Source organism: Scyliorhinus torazame, chromosome 8, assembly GCF_047496885.1.
Source record: "Scyliorhinus torazame isolate Kashiwa2021f chromosome 8, sScyTor2.1, whole genome shotgun sequence".
Taxonomy (NCBI): Eukaryota; Metazoa; Chordata; class Chondrichthyes; order Carcharhiniformes; family Scyliorhinidae; genus Scyliorhinus; species Scyliorhinus torazame.
In genome coordinates this window covers 80,930,487-80,953,421 of record NC_092714.1, presented here as the reverse complement: position 1 = coordinate 80,953,421, position 22,935 = coordinate 80,930,487, and the positions used below count along the sequence as shown (strand labels likewise).

At 51.1% G+C, this 22,935-nt stretch overlaps 1 protein-coding gene and 1 non-coding gene across 2 annotated transcripts in view; both read left to right on the top strand.

Annotated features, from left to right (window-relative positions):
• Nucleotides 1-22,935, top strand: part of sytl5 (synaptotagmin-like 5) — a 338,284-nt gene that overhangs the window by 130,755 nt on the left and 184,594 nt on the right. The window lies entirely within an intron of this gene.
• Nucleotides 18,664-18,745, top strand: trnal-aag (transfer RNA leucine (anticodon AAG)). The gene has a single exon. It is a non-coding gene; the product is annotated as a tRNA-Leu (tRNA).

Sequence of the window (22,935 nt, the reverse complement as noted above, 5' to 3'; positions counted from 1 at the left end):
TTCATGTATGATAATACCACATTTTTCTCCCCTTGAACAACCATACAAATATGATCTCTTCCCCCCCCCCCCCCCCCCATCACCACCACCACACAAATCTCAGGGGATCCACAGCCGCATAAGCATCGGGTGCAGGCTTCCTTTCCACTTAAAACCATTGGAGGCAGAAATAGAGGCGGGTCAGATCAAGTGTGGGACTAATTTAGACTTACCATCACTGATTATGGGCACAATTTAACCAAAATATTTCAATGGGTGCGATTCAACTAAATGGGAACAAAGCCGCAGAGCGAGTGCATTTGGCCGCATGTTTCACAGTGCTCGCAACGCTGAGAAACACATGGCTATACAACGCCACCCACGTTAAATAAGGGGCCTCAGCGGGGAACGCATGGCCAAGGCTGCACATAGCCCCGTTCTCTACACTGAGGAGCTCCACTTGCCAGAACCAAAAATGGTGTCTCAATCTTCGACGTCCCCGACACGACCACTGAACCCCCCCACTCCCCCCGCCAATCCTTACCACATTACGGGAGGGCCCCCAACACCCGCACAGGGAACCCCAGCCCGATTGTCCGTGCACAGAAAATTATTTGTAGAAGTTGCTGGAGATTCATCCGATCCCGGCGCCTTCCCTGCCTACATGGAGTTGATACTCTCCATAACTTCCTTTAGTTCTAGTGGTGCATCCAGGCCCCAACTGCTTAGAACTGCTTCATCCTCGAGTCCCTCTCTGGGAGCTTGGAGGTGCATAGTCCTCAGTGGAAGGTTGCAAAGGCCTTATTGATCTGTTCCGGCACTGCAACTAGCTTGTCGCACGTGTTTTTGACCTGAACTAATTCGCTCGTGGCTGCCTGCTTTCTCAGCTGGTGAGCCAGCAGGTGCTGGCTTTGTCTCCATGCTCATAAAAGGTCCCTTGTGTCTGGCGGAGCTGGTGCACTGCTTTCCCGGTGGAGAGCAGGTCAAAGTCCAGTTGTAATTTTTTCCTATCCGACAGTAGCTCCCTGGTTGGTGCCGTGGAGTACCGCCAGTCCACCTCCAGTTGTTGCCTGGCCGCTCTCTCCTTCCTGTCTTTGCATGCCTTGAATGTAATAAATTCCCCCCTGATCACCGTCTTCAGTGCCTCCCAGAATGTGGAGGGTGAGACCTCCCTGTTCTGATTGTTGGTAACATATCTGCCTATGGCCTGTGATATTTGATCGTAAATTGTCTTCTCAGCAAGGAGATTCGTGTCAAGTTTCCATGGGGGGGGCCCACCTCCAACCTCAAATCCACGTAGTGTGGAGCGTAGTCGGAAATTACAATTGTGGAGTATTCCACTCCTGCTACCCCTGGAAGAACCGATTTCTCCACTATAAAGAAGTCGATCCATTATGTTCATCCCTACCCGTCCCTCTTTTCCTTGACCTATCTCTGCACCTTATCACTCGAACCCCCTTTTCATTGTTAGGCAATTGTCCTTTTCTGTTCTTTACACAAGAGTTCATTTCTACTGTTGCCACTGTTCCTGCTGCATTCCCAACCCATGTCTGAGCACGAACCTGTATGCCTCGGCCGGTGAACTAAGTAGTATTCCTTCCCCTGGAAGGTGACCCACAGTTTGACCGGGTACAGCATTTCAAAAGGCACCCCACTCTTGTAAATGGCCGCCTTGGCAGCGTTAAACCCAACGTGGTGTGGTGCTTGGCCAACTTAGCCCTAATGCCTGGTACCCCCGGTTTGAGTGGCCTTTCCACTGGCAGGACCGTGTGTGCCTTGCCAAGTTAAGAATCTCCTCCCAATCCTGGTACCGGTGAGGTTTCACTATGACAGCCCTTGGTTATTCTCCTGCTTTAGGCTTCGGCCTGAGTGACCTGTAGGCTCTGTCTATCTCCGGGGTTTGGGAACGCTCTCCCTCCCGACCAGCTTACCCAGCCTCTGGGCGACATATTCCGTGGGGTTCCTGTCCTCAATACTGTCCAGCAGGCCTACGATGTGGAGGTTTTGGCGGTGCGACTGGTTCTCTTGGTCCTTGACTGTCCCCTTCAGTGTTCCTTGCGTCACCACCAACCTTGCCATTTCTATCTCCAAGGAGCCAATTTGGTTACTCAGGTCGGTGTCCGCTTTCGAAAGGTGTCTTGATTGTCACCTCTTGTGCCTCCAACCATAACTCTGCCTTTTCTAGTGCCACCTTGAAGGGGGCCAGGACATCCGTGACCACTGCTTTCACTGTTGGCATCATTTTTGGCTTGATGGCATTCCTGTGTTTTATTAGCTCCTGGGTCAGGCGGTCCATCCACTCGCTTAACGGTGGGTAGTCGGGCGTGAGCCCCGGTGACCCAGCCTGCTCTTGTGTGGCCGACTCCGACCCATCCCACATGCTCGCCAACATCCCGTTCCTCCTCTCTAGGCTTTTACTGGTTATACCGTCCTTTGTTATTTCTGGGAATTTCTTGGTAGTTGTGGTGGTCTCGGAGGGAGGGGGGGGAATTCCAACACGTTTAGTGGCCTATTTTATGCTAAAAATGCCGCTTTTCTCCATGTCTGCATGAGTCTCACCCCTACAACCCAAAGATGTGCAGGGTAGGTAGATTGGCCACGCTAAATTGCCCTTCGTTGGATAAAAAATGGATTGGATACTTAAATTCTAAAAAAATGTGATTTTATGAGTTCCCCGAGGAGAGCCACCTTTCCTGCGCCGCTCAGCACATCCCCGTCACCGGATAGTAATGTTTTTTTTAAAGCGGATCAGGTCTTTTGCTGGACCTGAGAGGGGTGGGGCTCATCTCTCTGACAGGTCCCACTCCACCGATATCAGAGCACCCATTTTAAAGGGTTGAAGAATGCTGCTGAATACCCCATCCCTGGTCACTGGCAAGGCCCCCCCCCCATTCCTAATCACTAGCAAGGTCCCCCCTTCATCTCTCTCCCCCATCATCCCCCCCCCAATTCTTCCCTCAGGACCCACCGCTTGGCAGTGCAAACCTGGCACCTTGCACTTCAAGAGGTGGCAAAGGGATGAGTACCCTCCCTACAATTGCCTCTAGAGTGCCGATGGTGGTCCTTCATGAGGGGTCGGTGTTGGGAGGCTTGTGCTGGGCTGGAGGGGCTCAGGTCAGGGGTCTTTCCTGGGATGGTGGTCATTTGGCTGCTTTTCCCATCCGCAGGCTATAAACCCTTTAAGCTCTGTCAGCATCTCAAAATTAAAGTTCTCTGAGAATAAACAGACAGTCTTCCCATCTGCAGCCATATAGCAAGGAGTTTGTTTCCTGGGTAGGTTAACAATTCTCAGTTACAGTACTACAGTTTTCCCTGATTTCCTTAAGAATGGAAATAATTAGCTAGGGCTGTACTCCTACTCACCATTTTGTTGTTAATGTGTATAGAATGCTGAGTTGACTAATCAAACTCACTGCACTTTTTATTTCACTACACTGAAAAGTAGGCGTTTGAATGAGATACTGAAGGGCGAAAGCTACAAAGCTGCATTGATTTTAAGGAGAGAAGACACCAAGAGAAGATAAGAAGAGCTAGAAATAAGGGTTGAAATTATTAATACAGCACAGGAACAGGCCCTTCAGCCCTCCAAGTAACCTTTAGCAGAGCAATGTGGGAAATGGAGGAGAGTCTATTACATATATATAGAGATATGGGTTATAGCTACAGTACATTACTGCTTAGATTATGCCAAGGTCTACCTAATGAACATGCAGCCAGAAAGTGTGTTTGTACTGTCATGATGTGGTGGGATTGGTGTTTTATACCACAATGTTCTAATTGGAAAGACAAACTTAGGTTGAGTTTGGAACCAACACAAAAATCTATCTAAAGCTTTCCTGGCTGGTTTAATCATAATACTGTCAATCTGAACCATAGTCAGGACAAGGTCAGTTGTGTTTTTATTTTTACAATTGAATGCACTTTAAAGTTTTGCAATGAAGGAGATGAGTCAACTGAGGTTTAAAATCAATACATATGCCTTGGTTTGAATAACAATGTTGGTTTGATACATGCCTGTTTAGAAGTTCCCTGTGGACATGCTTGGAGTACGATTAGCTTTACTACACAGCCCATCAGGTTATTGAAAATATGTTTCGGTGTGGTCATTTTTTGCCTCTGGAAAGAAATAATTTCAATTTGCTTCATCTGGAGAACTGTGGTACCAGAAAAAGGCTACATTTTACAATTCTGTTTGGCGATCTTTTAATTCTAATCTGGTTAAAACAAATCCTCAAGTGGAAAAGTTTTGTCCATTATTGTTTGAACACTATCCAGCTGAGGAGCGGAGTGTTCCATTGTCTAATCTCCTCGACCTGGGAAAATATAAATTTTCAGGCACAAAATTGTTATAAATGGGTATTCGCTTAAATCAATCTTTTCCATTTACCACTGGCATAATTATTGCTTGTCCCAATATGGAACATTTACCCTTTGACCCATTTGAAAATGAGAGCTAATTTGAAATTGCTTCTATTCTCTCTCTTAAAGGTAGCTCCTACCCCATGGGAAGCTGAATCAGCCATTGCCTGATCGTCTCCGTTCAGTTTCTCCCATTCTTGGCAGCACCACAATGCTAATTGATCAGTCTTCCCCATCTGCTTCTGTCAGTAACCCAATTTCTTCCAATCCCACTGTGTTTAGGCCACCCACCACTGCATCCTTCCAACTGGCCTTGGGCCTTCCTCTTCTCTTCCTGACAGTCTCATCTCCATGACTCGCCTCACCTCCCTCTCCGCCACAGATGATCAGACTATTTCATTCTGTTCTCAACAACTTTCTTCGATGCTGCCACAATCTTCACTGATCCACCTGATGTACTGGTTCCTCATCTGCCCTTGCTCTTCCCTTCGCACATACATTTCAGTATCTGCATCTCATTCAGATCCATTCACTGTTCCTCTCCTCGAAGTTGCCCAGGTTTCTGCACTATGTAGTGAGGCTGGTCTCACTACTGTCATGTAGATTTTTCTTTCCAGTCTCAGTGGTACTTTTCTTTTTTGAATTTTTCCAATTAAGGGGCAACTTAGCTTGGCCAATCCAGGCCTACCCTGTACCTCTGCTGGGTTGTGGGAGTGAGACCCATGCAGACATGTGGAGAATGCAGTGGTACTTTTCTATCACTGAACACTTAACTGCACTTCTTCCAATTACTCTAACCAGAGCTAATCTGTTATTTAATTTTCGATCCTATACTTTCATCTTCTGCCACCACTTACCCCAGATGCTTGAAGCTACTCACTTTCTCCAAACCTTCACCGATAATCTTCACACCTTCAGTCCGATTCTCTTCCTTAGGTTCATATTGACAGTCCACATATATGTGGGTCTTTGGTATACTGATCTTCCAGTGCTTTTCCCCTGTTCTCTAGATGCTCAGTCATGTTCTCAAACATCGCCACCACATAGCTCAGTGTTATCTGTGTTCATAATCAACCATGGTGTTTTCTGGATTGTGAATCGGTTTTTGATGTCTATGTAGAATTGCTAATAACAGAATCATCTCTGTCTATCATGGGGTCACCAAGAACAGACCAGATATTAATTTTGGATGTTGTTAATCTGTACAAATCAGTATTATTTGTGTTTTCTGCTGCAGTGTAGCTATACAGTATGTTTGGCATAACACCTCAGTGTTGTCTATAATAATTGTTGCAGTGACAGATAATATTTGCTGTTACTGTGTTCAATTATGCAATTCTGTATAAAAAGAAAACTTTTACTAAAGCAAAGGTGTTGCTGGACAACTTGGACTCTTATGCTGCACATAGATTCCAGAAAATTTAAATTACATTGACCAAGTAAATGTACAAATTCTTAAAGCAAATGTTCGTGAAGGAAATTTCTATTTTACAGAAGAATGTAATGGAATATAAAATATTATTCCACATGATTGCATTCTTTTGAACTACTGTTGTCAATGTAAAGCTGATTACTTATATTTCAATTTCTCTGTTTTAATTTAATTACATTAATGAGCAAGATACTTGAGCTGCGATCTAACAGCCCCTTTGACCGTGGACACAAACCCCACTGGCTGCTAAATATCACGAGAGGCCACAAATGGGATTTGCACCAGCGAGATCTCAGAACGAGATCTTCCTTGTCCCTTGTTGGTGACGTTAATCAGATTCACACCCAGGAAGGGCGTGAGCCAGATTTGCATGAATTAACATAACATTAGCAGGCTTAATGCCACTACTTCCGCCCTCATGCTACGCCAGTGGATTCACTGCTGGTTTTCAAAAACCAGTTGCGACCACGCCGGGAGTGCATAGGTAAGTATAGCCTCTGGGAAGGGGGCCGAGGGGGCGATGGATTATGTCTGGCAATTGACATGTCTGTCATTCGGCAATGTTCCCTGGCACTGCTCCCCCAGTGTCAGGGACACTGCCAGGTGGCCCACCTGGGTAGCTCCGCTGTCGGGGTTCCCCTTCTCCACAGGAGGAAGGTTGCTCTTATGCATGTGGGAGGGGTTCTTCTTATCCATTGGGGTGAGGAGGGGTTTTCCCCATGTCTGTGTGGGCTCCCAATGCCCATGGGGAGGGAGGGGGAAAGTTCCTGTGTCCATGGGGAGTTTCAGTGACTGGGGGTTGGGGGAGGGGGGTTGCCTTTTACTTAAATCAGACATCAGGGGCGTCATTCTCCGACCCCCCAGAGGGTCGGAGAATGGCCGTTGGCCGCCGTGAATCCCGCCCCCGCCGGTTGCCGAAGTCTCCGAAGGGAGAAAAGTCGGCGGGGCGTTAATGTCGCCGCTGCCGCGGAGAATGTCACGGGTCTGCGCAAGGCAGCCGATTTTCGGCCTGCCGATATTCTCCCTTCCGGATGGGCCGAAGTCCCGTCGACGTGATGACCGTTCACGTCGACGTGAATCAAACCTCCTTTTCATCGGCGTGACCCTGTGCTCCAGGTTCACGCCGACCAGCGTGGAGGTGAGTGACGGCCTGGGGGGTTGGCTCTGGGCAGGCAATGGCGTGGCCGCAGTCTGAATGCGTGAGGAGAGGTGTGTCTCGGGTTGTGTGTGTGTGTGTGCGGGGGCGGGTGGTTAGAGTAGGCTGGGCTCCAGGGGAGTGCCGGGAGGGGGTCCATGCCGGGGAGGTGGATGGGGGGTCCGTGCCGGGGTGGAGGTTGGGGGGGGGGGTCCGTGCCGGGGTGGAGGTTGGGGGGGGTCCGTGCTGGGGTGGAGGTTGGGGGGGGGGGTCCGTGCCGGGGTGGAGGTTGGGGGGGGGGGGGTCCGTGCCGGGGTGGAGGTTGGGGGGGGGTCCGTGCCGGGGTGGAGGTTGGGGGGGGGGGTCCGTGCCGGGGTGAGGTTGGGGGGGGTCCGTGCTGGGGTGGAGGTTGGGGGGGGGGTCCGTGCTGGGGTGGAGGTTGGGGGGGGGGTGGTCTGTGCCGTGGTGAGGTTGGGGGAGGGGTCCGTGCTGGGGTGGAGGTTGGGGGGGGGTCCGTGCTGGGGTGGAGGTTGGGGGGGGGGGGTCCGTGCTGGGGTGGAGGTTGGGGGGGGGGGTCCGTACCGGGGTGGAGGTTGGGGGGGGGGGGTCCGTGCCGGGGTGGAGGTTGGGGGGGGGGGGTCCGTGCTGGGGTGGAGGTTGGGGGGGGGTCTGTGCTGGGGTGGAGGTTGGGGGGGTGGTCCGTGTTGGGGGGGGGGGGTCCGTGCCGGGGTGAGGTTGGGGGGGGTCCATGCTGGGGTGGAGGTTGGGGGGAGGGTCCGTGCCGAGGAGGGGGATGGGAGGGCAAGTGAGTTGGTCCACCTGGCCAGGTGCCAGCCTCCAACAGTTGGACCCATGCGGTCCATGCCACCTGGCTGGGGGGAGGAGGGGATATGGGCAATGATGACATGTCGTCGTTCCCCTCCCCCCCCACCAGGCCGTCATGTTTTCAGATCATCCAGCGATGATGGCCGCCGTGGTGGCAGCCGCTCATGTCTATGTTGCCCTGGATGAGGAGGAGGAGGAGGAGGAAGAGGAGCGTGCCAGAGAGGCGGCGCAGGCTGCCGCAGAGGGGCAGGCGGCAGCCGCCCAGGCTGGAGGGACACCTGACCGACAGGACGAGGAGGGGGAGGAGGACGTCGCGGCCCCACGGCAACGGAGGCACCCGAGGGCGCCCCGTGTGTACCGGCCCCGGCAGTCATACCAGGACCTCACGGACCGGGAATGCAGGAGGAGACTCCGGATGAGCCGGGAAACCGTGGCACACATCTGCCACCTGCTGGCACACCTGTCACCGCGTGGCACTGGCGGGGGACACCCTCTCCCCGTGTCCGTCAAGGTTACGGTGGCCCTGAACTTTTATGCAACGGGGTCATTCCAGGCACCGAGTGGGGACCTGTCCGGCATATCGCAGACATCGGTGCACCGGTGCATCCGGGCAGTGACAGATGCCCTATATGCCATGGCGCACCGCTACATCCGCTTCCCCGTGGACCGGGCCAGCCAAGATGCCCGGGCCGTGGGCTTCTCTGCCGTGGCCGGGTTCCCCATGGTCCAGGGCGCGATCGATGGGATGCACGTCGCCGTGCGGCCACCTGCAGATAACAGGGCCGTGTTCACTAATAGGAAGGGGACCTATTCGATGAACGTACAGGTGGTCTGCGACCACCGCATGATGATCCTGCACGTCTGCGCCCGTCACCCAGGCAGTGTACACGACTCATTCGTGTTGTCGCGGTCATCCATCCCCGGCATGTACGAGGGACGCCATCCCCGGCTGAGGGGCTGGTTGCTGGGCGACAGGGGCTACCCATTGCAATCGTGGCTGATGACGCCTATACGGAGGCCACGCAATGAGGCGGAGAACCGCTACAATGATGCCCATGTAGCGACAAGGGGAGTGATCGAGAGGTGCTTTGGCGTGCTGAAGATGCGTTTCAGGTGCCTGGACCTCTCTGGGGGCGCCCTCCAGTATCGGTCAGATAGGGTCGGCCGCATCATTGTGGTGTGCTGCGTCCTGCACAACATAGCCCAGCAGAGGGGCGATGTGCCGCAGGCAGAGGAGGGCGGAGTGGAGGAGCAGCAGGAAGAGGCCCAGTCCTCCCCAGATGAGGGGGATGGGGGCAATGGTCAGGGCAGACGGGGTAGACACAGGTGGGTGGCTGTCCACCGTTACCGGCTGGCCCAGCGGGCACGGGACAGACTGATAGACGCCCGCTTCACTGACTAGATGGGCGTGGGAATCGGGTAGTATGGCCACAGACCGCACACCATGGCAACAGCCGACCACCCACCCACCCAGCACCCTCACCCCCCTCCCCAACCCCACCCACCCCACCTGCATGCACCCCCCCCCCCCCCCATTGCCGATCCACCTGCGGCACAACGGGCCGGGCTCACACAGTTACGGGTGGACGCGTGTCTATCGCAGGCCATGGAGGATGATGACAACCCGCCCTGCGATGAGCTCCTGGCTCTACATCGTTGGACTATGTCTGACCCATGGCCACAGTACCACCATCCACCCGGACCATCCCTGCATGCGGCTGTGACACTGCAGCGCACGGTCCCGTCCTCTGCCCGGGGGATGTTGATGGCGGCCCAGGGGGAAGGGGGCAGACTCACCTGGGGCTGAGGTAAGACCACCCCTCACACACACACTTGCGCTCAACGTACATGACACCCCCGCACACTTTGGACAGAGCACAAAGGCAGCTTCGGTAGGTGTAACATTGACTTTAATAACCAAAGGAGTTCATGCACGTGCCCTAGCCCCTAAAACTCATCTGTGCCCTGCACCCGTGCCAACTTACTCAGTGTCTAATTGTTTGGCCTTACAGGCCCTTTGACTACGTCTACGTGGTTCCCCAGACGGTACAGCAGAACTGGAGGTGGACTCCTGTGATTCCTGCCCTCTGACACTGGATCCCTTTGGCGGCCGTTTCCTGGGGCGTCCTGGCCTAGATGGGCCAGGCTGCGGCCCGGGCGACTGGGATGGCGAGCTGCCAGCCTGTCCTGCCCGTTGCCCACCCGATGCACCTGGGACGGAAGAGGGGGAGTCCGAGGTGTCGCGGTGTACCGGGACCTCCCCTATAGAGGGAGCCGGGACGGACCACACCACCTCCTCCTCCCTCGGGGTGCCCGATGGCCCCCAGGCCTCTACATGGGTGGGGGATGCGAACGGACTGGCCATCCGACGCCCCCCCGACATCTGGCGCTGTCAGTCCTGGAGGCCCGTGCTGGTATCGACAGGGGTCTGCAGGTTTGCAGCCATGGAGCCCAGGGGGTTGGCAAACCCTGTCTGTGACAGTGCGACGCCGGCTCGCACATGGCCACTGGCGCCGATGCCCTCAGCGATGGCCTGCAGAGACTGGGCCATGGCCTGCTGAGACTGGGCCATGGCCTGCTGAGACTGGGCTATGGCGTTGAGCGCCTCTGCCATCTGGCGCTGGCACTGGCTCATGGCCTCCTGTGAGAGGGCAGCCATTTCCTGGGCCACAGACGCCGCCTGCACGGAAGGCCCCGGGCCTCGCAAACCGTTCCCCATGTCTGACACCGTCGCACCCATTGCCTCCACCGCGGACGCCACCCGTGCGGTCTCGGCCTGGGTGGCACGCATGACCGGCACCACTCCCAGCTCCTGGACGCGGGTGGACTCCTCCACCTGCGACCGCAGCCGCCGCAAGCCGCCCGTCACCCTCTTCGCTCGTCTCCGGGTCGGTGGTTGCATCGGATCTATGTGTGGGTGTGGTAACTGCAGGAACCCGGGATCCATCTGGGCGGCAGATGTTCGCTTGGGCTGGGCTGCCCTCCGACCGCCCGGTCCCTCTACTGCTCCTACCTCCACCTGCTGTACCGGGACGGCTGTGTTGTGCGCACCAGTGAGTGTACCAGACGCCTCATCACTAAAGTGCCCAACCGTGGTGAGTGTTTCTGCGATGGTGGAGGGTGTTGGTGACAGCAGTGGCGTTGTGTCGTGCTCTTCGTCCCACTCTGAGCCCATGACACTTTGGGGTGGGGGTTCGTCTCCACCCATCCACTCTGAGTCACTGTCCGGTATTTCGTCTTCCTGGGTAGTGCTGTCCCGGGTAGGGGTGTCCTGGGTAGTGGTGTCCTGGGTAGTGGTGTCCTGGGTAGTGGTGTCCTGGCTCGGATGTGACGGGGGCCTGTGGCTGCCCCCCTCGTCGCTGGGTGGTCGCTCCCGCATGTGACGGGGGTGTCGTCTCCTTGTTGCTCCAGGTCTCTCCGTCTCCCGTGGTGTGCGAGGGACATCCTGCGGGCGTCGCATGCTGGAGGGTCCGGGTCTCTCCGTCTCCCGTGGTCTCCGAGGGGCATCCTGCGGGCGTCGCATGCTGGAGGGTGCAGGTCTCTCCGTCTCCTGTGGTCTCTGAGGGGCATCCTGCGGGCGTCGCATGCTGGAGGGTGCGGGTCTCTCCGTCTCCTGTGGTCTCCGAGGGGCATCCTGCGGGCGGTCTGCATCTGCGGGGATGGGTGCCTGGACATTTGGTCCTGCGATACACAATGAAGCATGCATGGTTAGACATCAGGCAGTGATACGGGGGAGGGGGATATAGGAGAGGGGGGATATGGGGACGGGCTGTCGATGGCTCACTTGCTAGTACGCCCCCGACCTCTGCATCAGCAACCTCCCGGTCCTCAGGTCCGCCAGCCAGTTCCAGGGCCCTTTCCTCGTGTTCGGTCAGTGGCCTCTCATCAGCGGGCCCTCCTCCAGTCCTCACATGCTCCCTATTGTTGTGTGTGCGCTTCTCCTGGTGGGGGGGGGGGGCAGGGGTAAAAGGCAACGGTGTTAGGCAGGTATATGAATGCACGCCATCGGTTGCGCGTGCATTTCAGAGGTTAAGGTTAGGGCTGGATTCACTTGGGGATATGGGGGATATGGGGGAGGGGGGGATATGGGGGAGGGGGATATGGGGGAGGGGGGATATGGGGGAGGGGGAGATATGGGGGATATGGGGTATGGGGGATATGGGGGAGGGGGGATATGGGGGAGGGGGGATATGGGGGATATGGGGAGGGGGGATATGGGGGAGGGGGATATGGGGGAGGGGGGATATGGGGAGGGGGGGATATGGATATTGGGCAGGGGGGGAGGCTCACCCTGCCTGCTCTGACGAGGTCGTTCACCTTGTGGCACTGGGTGCCTGTCCGTGTTGTCAGGGCCACAGCGGTGACGGCCTCTGCCACTTCCCTCCACAGACGCCGGCTGTGGCGTGGGGCAACTCTGCGGCCGTGCCCGGGATACAGGGCGTCCCTCCTCTGCTCCACCGCGTCCAGGAGCGCCTCCACATCACGTGACTCGAACCTCGGGGCTGAGCGACGGTCAGCCATCCAGTCGGGTGTTGCAGTCGGGTGTTCCGGTCGGGTGGGGGGGAGCAGCGCGGCCTTATGAGCCGTCACGCCGTGCAGCGTGTATGATGCTGCATGGCGTGAACCACTGCGCAAGCGCGGATCCCGTTACGTCGCTGCTAGCCCATTTCGGGCCGGAGACTATCGACCCATTTTTCCGACGTGACGCAAGTCGGATTTGCGCCGTTTTTTGCACCGATCGGCGGACTTTCCGCCGATAGCGGAGAATTTCGCCCCAGGACACCCTTTAACTGATCTAAGGAATACCAGCATTGCTGGCTTTCTTAGGCCCCATCCCGCCAGCTGACTGTGTGAATCTCTGTTCCCTTTGAGATTTCACAGATTGTTGTTTGATTGCAAGAGAAGCCGCTGTGCAGTCATTTTCTCACCTGAGGCAACACTCTGCATTTTTGGGAAGATACTCGCCCTCGATAAATAATTTGAAGTGAAACATTTCAAGGAAGAAAAATATAAGAGAAAATAGAATATATGGGAAAGTTCAATAATGAGAAACATTAAAATGGATTGTAAAAGCTTCCATATATATGTACAAAGGAAAAGATTAGCAAAACCAAATTTGGGTTCAAGACAGGTAGAGACAGGAGAAGTTATCATGGAGATTAAGGAAACAAATGCTTTGAGTGGAATTCCCCTATCTGGGACTGAGCCCTGGGGGGGGGGGGGGGGGGGGGGGGGGGGAAAGAGAGTATTGAGTGTGTCCTGCTGTCATATCGGAGTACAATATTTAAAAGGCACCCAGCATCACTGATCCACCGTTAAAGAAAGAAAATCAACCTCCTAAAGAATGAAGATGGATCTCCAAGAACACACTGAGGCTGGAAGATGGACCTCCTCGATTACACTGAAGATGGAAGATCCACCTTATAGATGTTCCCCCTACCACTGCCGTGATGGTCCAGGGTTGTTGGCTGCTTTCATCCTGAATTCCATACCCGGCCTTCATCCCGAATTCCAGACGCAGTCTCAGGCATTCTTCAGAGTCCCAACTTCTGCATGCCACGCTGTTCCAGACCTTTCTGGATTGGTGTGATTTCCTGCCGGCATCACGGAAAATCAGTCGGTGGGGGCGTCAATTCATTGGATGCTCTCCTGCATCCCATTAGCGGATGCAAATCAGTTTTGTGCCAGTCACCTGGGGGTTTCCCGATTCTTCTGCCATGGTGGGCACGTGGACGGTCCCATGGGAAATTCATGCAGGCGTAAAACCGATCTTCCCTCTCCCCACCAGCCAGTGAATTTGCCAGCATTCTTAATTGAATTCCGCCCTTTCTATCCATAGTAACGGAGGAACGTTCAAAAAATGTGTTAGGCATACTAGAGAACCAAGGATCTCGGTAGAAGAAAGTAGTAGTAAAAAAATATAGAAGTTAGTGGGACTGAAAGTCGATAAATCCCCTGGACCTGGTGATCCACATCCTAAAGTGTTGAAAGAGGTGGCTGTTCATGTAATGGATGCATTTGTGGCTAAGTCGGAGGTTTATCTTTCACTTTAAACAAGTTTACTCTCCGCAAAATGACAGCCTCAGTCTTTGTTCCCCACACCCAGCTGTGTCCATTGAAACTCCTATGAGTAAAACAAACAATCAATTAAACTAAATCAAACAAAACTGTGGGACAAGCGTGTCTATTTATAGTTGAGCCAGTGCTCATCACCTGTCCTTAACAATACAATTGGTGTAACAGTATAATTGCCAAAGGAGACAATTGCTGATACATTGACAAGAAAATAGCAGATGGAATATGATGTGGAAAAATGTGAAGTTATCCACTTTGGTAGAAAAAACAGAAATGCAGAGTATATCTGAAATGATGAGAGATTTGGGCAGTGTTGATGCCCAAAAGACTTGGGTGACTTTGTTTGTAAGTCACTGAAATATAACATGCAGGTGCAACAATTAGGGAGGCAAATGGCGGGCGGGATTCTGTGATCCGGTGTCAACACGGCCTCAGGATCAGCAATTCGGGCCCCTACAGGGGTCCAGCACGGCACTGGAGCGGTTTACACTGCTCCAGCTGCTGATCCCGCGGGGCGTGAGCTGGGTGCCGTGGGATCCGCGCATGCGCAGTGGCATTGGCGCCAACGCCCGCATGTGCAGTGGCTTCCTTCAATGCGCCGGCCCCGACGCAACATAGCGCAGGACTGCAGGGGCCGGAAGAAAGGAGGCCACCAGCCAGAGAGGCCGGCCCACCGATTGGTGGGCCCCGATCGTGGACCAGGCCACATCGAAGGTCACCCCCGCCCCCCACAGGCCGCCCACCCCCCCGACCCTTCCACGCCGAGTTCCCGTCGGCTGAGAGCATGTGTGTGTGGATGACGCCGACGGGACGGCCGCTCGGCCCATCCTGGGTCGAGAATCAGCGGGCCGGCCGTATAGAGCGGCCCCCGACTGGCGGCGCGCCAACCACACCTGCGCCAACGACGCCGATTCTCCACTCTGCGGAGAATCGCGTGCCGGTGTTGGGGCGACGTGGCACGATTCGCGCCGGTCGCGGGGATTCTCCAGCCTGGCCCCGGGCTGAGAGAATCCCGCCTGGTATGTTTGCCTTTATTGCAAGAGGTTTTGAGTACTGGCGTGAGGAAGTGCTGCTGCAATTGTATAGATCCTTGTCGAGTATTATGCACTGTTTTGATCCTCTTAGCAGAGGAGGGATTATACATGTCATGGGGGGGGGTGCAACAGAGGTTCACTAGACTAATTCCTGGGATAGTAAGAGATTGGATCTGTATTCTCTGGAATTTAGGAGAATTAAGACGTGATCTCATTGCAGTGGATAACATTCTTACAGGCCTCAACAGGGTAGATGTTGCCTCTGGCTTGTGGTTGATTACAGGCTCAGAATGAAGGACAGACCATTTAGGACAGAGATTATTAGGAATTTCTTCAATCAGAGGGTGGCGAACCTTTAGAATTCCCAGAGGGTTGTGGAAGTTCATTTATTGTGCATGTTCAAGATCAATAGATTTCTAGATGCTAATGACATCAAAAAATATGGGGGTAGTGCAGGAAAATGGCATTACAGTAGAAGATCAACCTTGATCTTGTTGAATAATGGAGCAGACTCAAGCGGCTGAATTGTCTACTCCTCCTATTTCCAATGTTTCTAAACTCTAGAAATTGCAATATAGGAATGGACAACTTGCGTTAATGTTCGCTGTCTGTACAAACTGTTGCTCTCATCACATGTAACTGCCTGGTTCCCATATATCTTTATCTCTCTCATGGAGCTATTCAACTGTTTAGATCACTTCCCCAAAATGTAAAATGCAGTGATCTTAAAGGGATGAGTCAGATTAATACACAAACATCCAATTTCTAGGCTATTCATGAGCAATGCTAGAGGGTATCAGCAGACTAAAAATAAATTTATAGATCTCAGCAATAGGATTTGCATATCAACTTTTTGCGTGCCCTCACAGCTCAGATCATTTCCTCCTGCCAAGCCAGGCAGCAACCTGCCCTCCCCCAACTCATCCAGTCTCCCAGGCAGACTGCCCCTTCATTCTTTCTGCAAGAGTTGATTACCCTGCAGCAAAGTTGAGGCATGCTGTCCAAAGTGAGGTTTCCTCAATAGGTAGGCCAAATCTTATGCAAATAGTTGAGGGGTTGGCCTGCATCACATTGAATAGCCCCCTCCCCTTGCCCCTCCTCAGAGCCATACTGTACAAAGACATCTTTTTACCTGTTTATGTTGAGGAAAGGGTGACTGCCAACGGCCACCACTTCATTTTTATTTGGCCACGACTTGCCATAAAATCCGATTTTTAAAGCATATGTTAAGCAACTGAAGATATATTTGTGAAGACGGTTCATGTTCTTAAGATATTTATAAAAGGAAATGTCAAACTTCTGGAAAGCAATGCCCCTTTCACTGTGTATGGCATAATCCTAAATTTGGAATTTAGCACGGCACTGTTTATTAACGATGTCATTGATTTGGAATGTAGCACTCTTGTGTAAATTTGTCCCATAACGGGTGCAGTTTCCACCTTTTGTGCTTTCTGTAAATGTTGTGATAATGGTCATTCTAAGATTGTCTAATTTGTGACAGCTGAAACACAAACCACCTAAATATTTGTAAGCTTCAAGTTTTACTGCAAATATTACAGATATTTCAGAATTAGACAACTGATTTACAATATGATAGAAAGATGATATCATTGCTTATGTCAGCAGGTTGGTCTCCAAATCTAGTTGGGGTTGTCAGCAAAAGTGTCTATTTAGTGTAATAGTGCATGTTTGCTTCTGAGTCATAACACGTGGGTTGGGCCTCACTCTGGAACAGTTGTACATTAACTAACTTAACTACACAATGCAGAATGAAAGAGTGGCAATGTCAGGTCATTTGGATCATTAAATGAGATCTCCATATTTCTCGGACATAAAGATCACATGACACCATTTGAAGGGAGTTCTTCTGAGATCTTGGCTAATATGTATCTCTCAAGCATTATCTAAACAATCAGAATATATGGTAGTTTGTGTCACTACAGTTTCTGGCAGTTTGGTGTGTGCATTAAGCTGTATTTCCTCCCATTACAATAGTACTCAACTGACTGTGAAATATTTTGGGATATAGAATGTGAAAGGTATTAAGAATCAAAAATTTCTTCCCTGTTGCTTTTCCTTTTGCATTATTAGGACAATGCAAACCATACCAGATGAAGAAAGTGGCATTATTATTCTCCACCAGTAGGGAAAAGTTATTTTAGGTGCCATGGACTCGGAGTGAATTGGCAGATCATTTTTCTGCCCTGCCTCAGTGGCATTTCCATTGAGGTTCTCGCCCATTTTTTGTAACCATTCTAGATCATTTTCACTCCCTGTACCTCAGTTGTCATCATGTACATTTTTGTCACTGTACAGTGGTTTTTGCTACAAAATATTGCTTTTCCATAGTTTTTACTCCATTATGATATATTTAAATATATTGCTGTGCTCTAACTATTCTGTTTCCAAAAATCCAACACTTCTGATTAGCACTGTTCGAAAGTAGTTCTTCAAATAATTAGCATAAGGTATTTTGTGTCCAGCTTGAAACACAACTTTTTTTTTGGTTCTTGGTGAGAATAGAAATGGATTGCTATGTAATAAGTGAAAACAACGAGCGCTGGGTGTGAATCCACGACATCTGCTTCCAGGGTAGTTGGAGATCCCAGGCATCTCAAGGGATATTCCAGGTTGACTGGTTGGCTCTTGGGGGATAAGAGTGCTTAGGTCCTGGATAATCGGACCAGTGTGGAGGCCAGACACCGATGCGGAGACCTGATACAACGAGGCCCACCTGGCCACCCTGGCTGTCATCAAATGCAGTTTCAATGCCTTGACTGTGGTGGAGGTGGAGGGCAACTGGGGAAGGGGGTGCAGGTGCGGAATAGTGTGACAAAAGCTTGACTTGTCTCGGGTGTAATATGTTTTAACGGTGAACAATCATGACCCTAATTGTCCCTAGTTACTGATGGTACAACCCCCACCTCCTCCCCTCCCCGTGCCTTCTTAATGATCCTGTATTGGCTTGGCTCTCTGTGCTCTGTGGCTACGTCTAGGTGTGTCCCCGGGATACACATCAGAGGTGACGGCTGCTTACCATGCCTTTGCTCCTGGTAGGCGTCTTCCAGAGGGCCACAGCCAACTTGCTGGTGGCACATGCCTCTTCCTGTCACCCTGTTCCACCTGCTGACCCGAGATGCGCTGTTGTCAGGAAGGAGGGACTTGGGAGAGCTGGTGATCACCGGCTTCTCCCTGTAGGGATGCTCCGGGTTGGCCTCTATTGCTCCCTCCTCCTGGGGATGATCTTTGGTCAGAGGGGTGGTTGGAGTGAGCTCCAGAGGCTCCTGCGTCATCTGGCTCTGCCTACCTTGGTAGCTCCCCATTGTCTGAACCATGGTGTCGACGCCCTCAGCGACGTCCCTTCCTGACAGGGCCAGGCTCTGCCGTGCCTCGCCAATGTCCGCCTGCGTCTGGGACACGTTTCTCAGTGACAGGTTCTGGCGCACTGCAGAAATACACACCTGAGACTGGGACATGCTCCGCAGCGCCTCGCCAAGGGCCATTTACTTCAGGGACACGTCCCCCAGTGACTGGGACAAGCAGTCGAGGCCCTCAGCCATGGCCATCACAGACTAAGCAACGTCTTGGACACTACCACTCATGCTGCTGATGTCATGCTCCAGGCTTTCCACTGTGGTCGCCATCCTAGCAGTGTTGGCCTCAGTGCCATGCATTGGCACCATCTTCTGCACCCATAACCTTTGGGACTCCTCCAATTGGCTATGGACCCGCTGGAGTGTTGCCGACATCCCCCTCTGAATCTCAAGGGGCCGCATCCTAGCACCTGCATCAGCTCCAGGATTACCTGGCCCAGAGGCTCGATTGGTAGCGTGGCCGAGCAGTCTAATGCGCTGGATTAAGACTCCAGTCTCTGCGGGAGCGTGGGTTCGAATCCCACCGCTGCCAGATGTGCTTTCAGTTTAGGGCGGCACGGTAGCACAGTGGTTAGCACTGTTGCTTCACAGTGCCAGGGTCCCAAGTTCGATTCCCGGTATGGGTCACAGTCTGTATGGAGTCTGCACATTCTCTCCGTGTCTGCGTGGGTTTCCTCCAGGTGCTCCAGATTCCTCCCACAAGTCCCAAAAGACGTGCTTGTTAGGTGAATTGGACATTCTGAATTCTCCCTCAAGTGTACCCGAACAGGCACCGGAGTGTGGTGATTAGGGGATTTGCACAGTAACTTCATTGAAGTGTTAAGCCTACTTGTGACAGTAATAAAGATTATTAGATTATATTTGACTGGGACCCAGATGGGTCCTGGGTGCAGTGCCAACCACAGGGTACCGGAGGCTAATGTCAACTTCAGGAAGCTGAATAGGGGAGGGAAAAGAGCTTGACTGATACTTGCTTTTTGATATCTTAAAGTCTCCTTTTAAGGCACAAAAACAACAGGAAAATATTAATGCTGCAGTTGATACAATATAAATCCCACCACAGCAGCTGGAGCAATTTAAATTCAGCTAATTAAATAAAACCTGGAATAAAAAGCTTGTCTCCATTCTGGTGATCATGAAACTATTGGGTTGTCGTAAAAGCCCACTAACACTAATGTCCTTCAGGGAAGGAAATCTGCTGCCCCAGCCCTGTCAGGCCTACATGGGAATCCTGACCCACAGCAGTGTAGTGGGCTCTTAATTGCCCTCTGAAATTATCTAGCAAGCCACTCCATCATATCAAACTGCAACAGGAAAGTCCAAGAAGGCTGTCATAGGAACTACAATGGTTCAAGAACCACCACTTTCCTGAAAGCAATTAAGGATGGACATTAAAGATTGTCTTTGTTTGTGCTGCCCATATCCCATGAACAAATTAAAAATAAGTTATATCTTGGGTATAGTAGGAATCAGGAGCTAGGAGCAGAAGTAGGAAATTCAGCCCTTCGAGCTTGATGGCTGATCTCTTCCTGCTCTCAAATCTGCCTGCCTGCCTGTGCCCCATATCCCCTTAATCCATTCTTTAAAATCAGAAATATATCTATCTCCTTCTTGAAACCAGTTAATGATTCAGACTCCACCTCACTATGGGACAGCAAATTCCACAAATTTACCACCTTCTGCGAGAAGTAGTTCCTCTTCATCCCAGTTTTGAATCTACCACCTCTCAACCTATATCTGTGACCTCTCGTTCTAGAATTATATACACAAGTCCAAGTATAGTCATCAGGAAAACACTAAGGGGATGAGCAATATTTAGCTGAGGGCATCCCTTTATTGAAGTCATGCATTCTGATCGTTTTTGAACATTCGTATTATAAATTCCTATGTAAAGTGTCTAAATAATCTTGTTATGTTATAATTGCATTCTCCCACCAGTGGTGTGCTGCATTACCTTCATCGGAGGGAGCGTCTAATTATTGTGACCGGTTCATATTGGCATTTTTCATTACAAATGTGCACACGGGAAATTATAATGGTAAAGTTGACAAGAGGTGCACACAGATAATAAGGTTTTAAAATAAAATATTGGTTGATCTCAGTGACAATCGTTAGTCAGAGGTTTGCACTTTTTAATAAAAAGGAGCGTTATCATAGATGAATTGATGGTTGGAGGCGGAGCACAAAAAACAGGGAGCGAAGTTGCTGATAATGTTGATGCCAGGACCAGTATGTTGTGAAAAACCTTGTGTTACTGCTTTGAAAGGTAATCAGAAGTACTTTATGTACATGGTGATAAATTGCAGATCCTCTTTTCATTATACAGCAGCAGTTTATTGGGTGAAAATTACTACCATACACAGGGGATAGCTTGGTGCCTCCATCTACAATGGCACCTTCTCCTTCAAATACTGCGCTGACTCTATGACTGTACATTTAAAATCATTGATCTTTACCTTTCCCCACACAGAGCCCGATCCTGAGTTTCTCCCTCGTATATCCTCCTGGTGTCCTTCCTTGGCCTCTGCATTGAGTAATTGTTCATCCTTAGTAGCTTCAATCCCCATTTCAGCTCACTTAACCTTCCCTCTGATTTCCCTTTCTCCACTTGCGCTCCCCACGCCCCTTAATCTCTAACTCTCATATTCATGGTCAACTGTTACCGTATCAGTTTATGTAGCCTCTCTACATTCATTGGCTCAATCCTGTGCAAGGCCGTATTTCATCCAAGTCCCCCAAAGATAACCGCTGGCTTCTTTCCATTTCCAACTTTTAAATGAGTGGAAATTTAAACATAGCTTTAAATTCCTGGGGGTCGCCTTCACCAACAGTCTGTCCTGTCCACACACTTTGATGCAACAGTCAAGAAAGCCCAACAACGACTCTACTTCCTACAGAAGCTAAAGAAATTTGGCATGTCTGCATCGACTCTCTCAAACTTCCACAGATGTGCGGTAAAGAGCATCCTATCCAGCTGCATCACAGCCTGATGTGGCAACTGCTCGGTCCAAGATCGCAAGAAACTGCAGAGTGTGGTGAACTCAGCCCAATGCATCACACAAGTTTGCCCCCCCCCCACCACATTGATTCTGTATATACCTCCCGCTGCCTCAGTAAGGCAGACTGCATTATCAGAGACTCCTCCCACCCAGGCATTGCCTTCTTCCAGACCCTTCCATCAGGCAGAAGTTGCAGAAGTCTGAAGTCCAGACATAAGAACAGCTTCTTCCCCACAGCTACAAGACTCCTCAACGACTCCCCCTCGGACTGATCTGTTCCCTGTAAGAACACTATTCACGACGCCCTATGCTGCTCTAGCTTTGTTTGGCCCCTTGTTCAGCACTGTAACCAATCACTGTTGTCGATGTACCATTTGTCAATGTTCTTTGCTGATTATTCTTTTTGACTACTATGTGCGCATTGTGTACGTTCCTTCGGCCGCAGAAAAATACTTCTCGCTGTACTTCGGTACATGTGACAATAAATCAAATCAACATCAACTGACTCCTTACAACAGTGTCTCCTGTCCCTGCCACATTCTACTTCAATAACATCTGTGAGGTGTTCATGAACTTTCTTATGAATGTCATTTCAGAGCGGCTACTTAGTTATATTTGTCACCGGGCAGCACGGTGATGCAGTGGTTAGCACTGCAGCCTCACGACGCCGAGGTCCCAGGTTCGATCCCGGCTCTGGTTCACTGTCCGTGTGTAGTTTGCACATTCTCCCCGTGTTTGGGCGGGTTTCTTCCCCAGAACCCAAAAAGATGTGCAGGGTAGGTGGATTGGCCACGCTAAATTGCCACTTAATTCAAAAAAATGAATTGGGTACCCTAAATTTTTATTTTTTTAAAATTATATTTGCCAGATCATCATCATCATCAACAATTATCTCTCTTGTGGGAGAACCTAGAATTCGGGCTCACTGTTTAAAAATAAGGGTTCGGGGTCGCCCATTTCAACAGGATGGAGGTGAAATTCTTTGAAGGTTGAGAGTCTTTGGAACTCCCGCCCTGAAAAGGGGGTGGAAGCAGAGTCATTGAGTATTTTTAAGGCAGCTGTGGAAGATCTTGGTGAACTAGGGTGTGACAGGTTATTAGGGTGGGCAGGATGTAGATTTGAGGTTACGATCAGATCAGTCATAATCTTTTCAAATGGTGAAGTAGGCTTGAGGGGTTGAATGGCCGACTGCTGTGCCATGTCCGTATTCCTCTAATAACTTACGTTTTATATAGCACCTCTTGACATATAACACCTTTTAACATAACAAAACATCCCAAGCGCATACCACACTCCTCCTAACCCGGAAAGCCAAAACTCCTCCTAGATTGTCCCCTGTCTTGTCCCTGAATTCATGTCTTTCTCCAGTTTCCCTCTGCTTCATGCCCTCTACAAACTATTCTTGTGTGTGAAAGTCACTTGCAACAACAAAAGCATTAGTGACCTAAGTGACTACTTGCACTGAATTTGCTTATGATCAGCACTATGCCTTGTTTACATTTATAGTTGTGGCGTGGCAGCTTGCATTATAATAAAAAAAGGGAGTTTCCTATCATGCATTAACTCATCATATATAATCTCAGACAGGCCAGATGTAATGGAAGCGAGTCAGACACCACCAACACACCCTCATTAATGAGTCTCTGTTGCTACATATCCACAAAGCTAATAGCCAGAATATGTTGGGTGGGATATTTTGGGTGGATCATCTTTGAACATTGTG